Raw genomic sequence first — 6,697 nt, 5'->3', positions numbered from 1 at the left:
CTCAGGAGGACGGAATCACCTTTGGGAGCCGGAGGTTTTTCCCTGGGCGGGGAAGCTTTAGGGGTTTGCCTCCCCGCCCACAAGTTCGTTCTTGGACAGTCTCCTCCGGGCTTTGGGCTGCGTGAGCCTCGTGTGGGTGCTCCTCTCGGGCTGCGGGCGCGACGCGGGCTGGCAGTAAGGGCTGGAACCCCTGGGGCCCGGGTTTGGAAGGAAAGTCAGGCCTGGGCAGTTACCTGGGACCCCTGAGGGAGAGCTAGCTGTCGACGTGACAGGCGGACTGTGCATCTGCAGCCTGGGTTGCACTTTCCCTTGTCAGAAAGCTGAGACCAAACGGGGGGCGGGGGAGGGCCACCCCGGGCACCCAGCTTTGTACACGGACCTTCCTGACGCCATTCGCAAATGAACACGAATTTGGGACGGGTGGGATTATGCTCCCCCCGCCTCCCCGCTCCTCTCCGAAGTAGCGGTCCAGAGTAGGATTTTAAATGCCAGTTGCACATAAATTTTAACCCGTCAGCGATCTCTACTCTTTTTGATGGGCAAAAAAAAGAAAAATTCAGTAGAGGAAATGCCTTCCAGTTGAACGTTTTCTGGTTTCGTTTTTTTCCCCAGGGCTTGGAACCAGTTCCTGCTGGGTTGTCGCCCCCCACCGCCCTTCCTGCTTTTCCAACTCCTGCTATGAATCAGAATTTACATTTTAACAAGGGCCCAGTTGATTGTGGGCATCTTAAAATGTAGATTCTGATGCCCGTATCCCCAGTGGAAATGCAAATTCTCAGCAGTGGGTCGATGAAGAGTGACCGTGATCAGAGCCCCGGTGGTAAAGCTTCATTTGAGGAGAGATTAGTTCTTTGGGTTAGTTGTCTGTCCGTTTAGTTGCTTGTGGCCCGGAAAAATATTGTACTGATGGGAATGTGAGCCACCCATAGTTCTTAACCTAGGCCAGTGATGTACTGGCATCATGTGTGGTATCTCCACATGTAAACATCTATGCGGAAATCTACCATAGTATCAACAGCCATTTTATTGTTAGGAAACCCATTTGGCTTGTTCCCTTTTTACATACGTAGCGCCCCCGCACCCCAATGTATTTATTCAAAGTTGCGGTGTATTTTGAAGGTTTGCACAGCAGCTTAGGTTCCTACTGTGTACTTTTACCCTATGTTGTTCAGTGATATTGACTGCATTCTTCATAATGTGCAGACATTCTCATTTCCATTCTAGTCCATTTCAGGGTTCTTTTTTTTAAATCATTTTATTGGGGCCTCTCCATACATCAATATCATCATCATTTTCAAAACATTTTCTATCTACTTGAGCCCTTGGTATCAGCTCCTCTTTTTTTTTTCTTTTTTGAAAATAATTATATTGGGGGTCATACAACTCTTATCACAATCCATACATACATCCATTGTGTCAATCAATTTGTAATTTGTTACCATCATCCTCAAAACATTTGCTTTCAAAAAAAAAACAACATTTGCTTTCGACTTGAGCCCTTGGTATCAGCTCTTCACTTTTCCCTGCCCCCCCATGAACCCTTGATAATTTATAAATTGTTATTATTTTGTCATCTTGCCCTGTCCCACGTCTCCCTTCACCCACTTTTCTGTTGTCCCATCCCCCAAGGAGGAGGTCTCATATAGATCCTTGTAATGGGTTCCCCCTTTCCACCTACCCTCCCAGTATTGCCACTCACCACGGTCCTGAAGGGATCATCTGTCCTGGAATCCGTGTTTCCTGTCTGTACCACTGTACCAGTGTACTTCCTCTGGTCTAGCCAGATTTGTACAGTAGAATTGGGATCATGATGGGGCCGGGGAGCATTAAAGAACTGGAGGAAAGTTGTATGTTTCATCTTTGCTATACTGTACCCTGGCTGGCTGTCTCCTCCCCATGACCCTTCTGTAAGGGGATATCCAGTTGCCTACAGATTGGCGTTGGGTCTCCGCTCTGTACTCCCTCAGCTTTTTGCCCTCCCTCCCTCCCTCCCCAACCCTCCCACTTCTGTGACCCCTTGATAACTTATAAATTATTATTTTCATATCTTACATCATCTGTCTTCCTTCACCCACGTTTCTGTTATTTGTACCCTTGGTGGGAGGTATTAATATGTCGATCATTGTGATTCGTTCCCCCTTTCTCGGGGTTCTGATAAGCATGTTTTGTAGGAAATGTTACGGGGGAAATGAATTCCATCCACCATCCAATTTTGAAGAAACTAATGACTTAAGTTTAAGCTATTTTTTTTAAGCGTTTGGTTAATATTCTGCCCACATTGTCAGAATCAAAAATCAACTTTGGTTACCTGCTTCTGTCTAAGATGACAAGAAAAGGTTGTGTTTATTAGGTTACATGTAAGCCAGCAAACGTAGACGTTAATGATACACATTGACATTCCTTTTTTTTTCCTCTGTGCTTATCATTTGCATAAGTATTTTTGAGTTTGGGTAATTAAGGTTGGTGGGTGTTGGCTTGGCTAATCTCAGCTTATACTTGTTAAGAATAGGCTTTGACCTGATACTGAGTTTGATTCCCCTTCCCCCTAGTGAATATAGAGGCAGTGAGATGCTACCCTCCTACAACCACTGTTTATCTCACTTCTTCCAATGTACAATGCATTCATTCTTGTACTTTTATCTTCTCTACATAGTTCTTCCTTCTTGCAGTTAATCTTATTTAGTGTTGTTGTTACAGTCTTCCTAAAACACTCACCATGCCTCCTATTTTTAAATAATCATTATGTATTTGCTAAAAAAACTTTTTGGTCTGTGCAAAAAGGACATATAATACGTCAAAAGAGAAGTCTGCACATTCACTGCTCTCTTCTCATTTAGCGTTATATTTTGGAGCTCTCTTCTTATCAACACCTACAAGTCTGTCCTCCCCAAACTTAGTGGTTTAAAATATTAACACTTTCAATATTTTCTCACAGTTCATCCTATTAGCACTTTCTCTTTTTTTAGTCCCACTCTTTCTATAAGCCCCATTTCTTTATAATGTTTTTTCAGCAAAACTTTGACTCCCTATATATTCTAAATGTGCTAATTGTAAGACTAAAGAAAAGAGTTATGCTCTTAGTGTCACCTGAGGTGTCAGTTTTCAGCAGAGCTTAGAAACTTGGAAGAAGAACCTGGAGATCTACCTCTAAAATTGTGGATCAGTGAAAACCTTATGATTAGCAGCATACATTTCGTGGATGTACTGTCAGAAGATAAGTCCTTTAGTATGGAAGACTCAAAATATGACTAGTGAAGAGCTTAATGTCATGGATGGAGTATAGCTTTAGAACCCTCCTTTGCTGATGTAACATGACTCAAAATGAGAAGAAAAGAGCTGTAAACATACATTAATAATTGGAATGTATGAACTATGAATCTAGGAAAATTGGAAGTCAATCCAAAATGAAATGGAACTCAAAGATTGGTATTGGTAAACATTGATGAAATGAACTGATTCTGGCCATTTTGCATCAGGTAATCAGGTTTTACTATACCAGGAATGGTTAATTCAAGAGGAGTAGTATTGCATTCGTTATCAAAAAGAGCATTTCCAAATCCACTGAATTAGAATATTGTCCGTGATAGGATAACAGGGGTTCAGTCAGGATCCAGAAGCTGTGGAACAAGGGATATCATTGCTGATGTCAGATGGAGCTTGGCTCAAAGCAGAGACTACCAGAAAGATGTTTACATGTGTTTCATTGACTGCAAAGGCATTTGACTAGATGGATTATAACAAACTCTGAATGACCTTGAGAAGAATGGGAATTCCAGAACCCTTCATTGTGCTCATGAACAACGTGTACATAGATCAAGATGTATTTGTGCAAACAGAACAAGGGAATACTGCTGAGTTTAAAATCAGGAAAGGTGTGCATCACGGTTATACCCTTCACCATTCTTAATCTGCTGAGCAAATCATCAGGATCTGGATTATATGAAGAAAAATGTGGCATCAGGACTGGAGGAAGGCTTATTAACAATATGCAGATGATACAATCTTGCTTACTAACGTGAGGTGGGCTTGAAGCGCTTACTGTTGAATATTAAGGATTGCGGCCTCCAGTATGGATTACAACTCAGTGTAAAGAAAACCAAAATCCTCACAACTGGACCAGTAGGTAACATGATAAATGGAAAAAAGGTTGAAGTTGTCAAGGATTGTATCTTGCTTGGATCCACAATCAGTGCCCCTGGGAAGCAGCAGTGAAGAGATCAAAAGACTTGTTGCATTAGGCAATACTGCTGCACAAGATCTCCTCAGAGTACTGCAATGGAAGTATAATATGGAAGTGTATTAGTTTGAGGATAAGGTGTGTGTGACGCAAGGCATGCACGATATCAATTGCTTAATATGTGAAAGTTGGACATTGGATAAGGAAAACAAGAGAATTTGATGCATTTGAATTGTACTGGAGGAGAATATTGGACTAATAGGACAAACAAATCTGTCTTAGAAGAGTACAGCCAGAATGCTCCTTAGAGGCAAGGATGGCAAGACTTCCATCTTACGTACTTTGGATATATTGTCAGGAGAGACCAGCCCTTGGAGAGGACATCCTGCTTGGTATAGTGGAGGGGTACTGAAAAAGAGGAAGACCTTCAAGGAGATAAATTGACGGTGGCAGCAACCATGGACTCAGGCACAGGAACAGTTGTGAAGATGGCCCAGGTCTGGGCAATGTTTTATTCAAGGTCGCTGTGGGCCAGAACTGACTCAATGGCACCTAACAATAGCATGGGCATACAATGGAATAATGCAGGGAGCTCTGAAAGAATACCGAAGGAATAGTCTACGAGAAGAAATTGGTCAATGTTCAACCATATCAAGAGGTAGCTTATGATCAAGAAGGAAAAAGTCCAGCCCGCTTTCCCATATCACCATGATGGCGGAGGTGGAGCAGAAGAAGCGGACTTTCAGGAAGTTCACCTACCGTGGTGTGGATCTGGACCAGCTGCTGAACATGTCCTACGAGCAGCTGATGCTGTACAGCGCTCCGCCCTTAGAAGCCAGAGGCGGTGAAGACGGACTATCGTGATGTGATCACCACCTTGTTGACGATCTGCGCTGTGTGATGTGGCCACTGCCACTGGATCCACACAACTCCGCACCCACGGGCCTGTGATCATCCTGCATTCTGCATCACTGCATGAGTCTGCAGATGGATTTAGTGACTTGTTTTGGACTTAGGGACTAGTATCAGATTTATGGACTTGAGTTGGACTGGGCTGGAATGTTTTATTGATGCATGATAACTTCTTGATGTGAAACTACTTCTTACACATATATGGCCTTTATGTTGTTGAAAAATTTCCCTACTATTCTTTGTTGATTGTTTTTATCAGGAATAGGTGTTGGATATTATTAAATACTTTTACTGCATAGATTGCTATGATCATCTGGTTCTTATTTTTTGTCTTGTTCATGTGGTGGATTGCATTAATTATTTTTTAATAGTGAACTGTATCTGTGTCTGGTGTGAATCCTGCTAGATCATGGATTTTTTTTGTTGTTTAAATACTCTTGGATTCTTCTGACTAGGATTTGGTTGAGAATTTTTGTCTATATTCATAAGGGATATTGGTCTGTACTTTTCAGTCTTTGTGATTTATTTGGTTGGTTTTGTTATTAGAGTTAGACCTGCTTCAGAAATGAGTTTGAGGGTTTGCTGCCCTTTCCTATATTCTAGAATAGTTTGTGTCGACGGGAATAGGTATCAGAACTTCAAAAACAAGCAATCATATTGATGTGAAGGGGTGTGGATGTAGTGGAGACCCAAAACCCACCTGTAAGCTAATTAACAGTCCCTCTTAGAAGGGCCACACAGAAGGGATGATAAATCCAGGGTGCAATACAGCACTGATTAAGCATACAACTATGCTCTAGTTCCTTAATATTTCCTTCCCTTGATATCAGCGTTTTTATTTGTTTTACCTCCTTAATCATGTTAGACTTGAGTATGTTCATTTGTATATTTAAGATCATTCAGTACATGAAAGACAAGATTAGATAACTCTCCAGAAACAGGAGTCATGATTCCCTAAGCGTAGGGAAGAGTGGGAGAAGAAAGAGCTGGTAGTATTGATGACTAACCCCACTTGAGGGGCGCAAACAACATAATTGTATGTAAGTGGACATATTGGATGGTATAAGATACAGCAAAAAATAAATAACGATTCTTCGAGGGCGGGGTAGGGTGAAGGAGGGAGGGGATAAAGAGGAGCTTATATCAAGGAGTTAAAGAAGAAAGAAAATCTTTTGAAACGGTGTGGTAGCAATTGTACAATATGACGATGTGATTGAACTATGGAATGTTATAATATCTGTAAGAGCTCCTAATAAAATGATTTTTTTTTAAAGTAATTTTATACCAAGAAGGTATGAGAATGGACTTTATGTCAAGAAGGCATCCCAGGCCAGTTCAACTCAAGTCCATGGGTCCAGCGCTACCTGAAACCCTCTCCAGACCCCCGTAGTTTCGGCAGAGGACCCAGAAAGGTGAAGCTGAAAGGGAGAGCAGGCTGGTGGGTGCAGAGTCGTGTGTATCCAAGGATGGTGGGAACACGGAAGGGCACTAACAACTCCTAGGTTGTCTCCCATGGTCATTGGCCCAAATAGGACTCCCCTGGAGCCAGACACACAATCCTAGCAAGCAGGGAGGGTAAAGGACAAGTAAGGGAGTATCCCTCTTATT

Source organism: Echinops telfairi, unplaced genomic scaffold (assembly GCF_000313985.2).
Source record: "Echinops telfairi isolate 266 unplaced genomic scaffold, ASM31398v2 ScPeMD7_7421;HRSCAF=8459, whole genome shotgun sequence".
NCBI classification, from domain to species: Eukaryota; Metazoa; Chordata; class Mammalia; order Afrosoricida; family Tenrecidae; genus Echinops; species Echinops telfairi.
The sequence above is the reverse complement of the archived record's forward strand: the minus strand, read 5'-3'. Positions refer to the sequence as shown.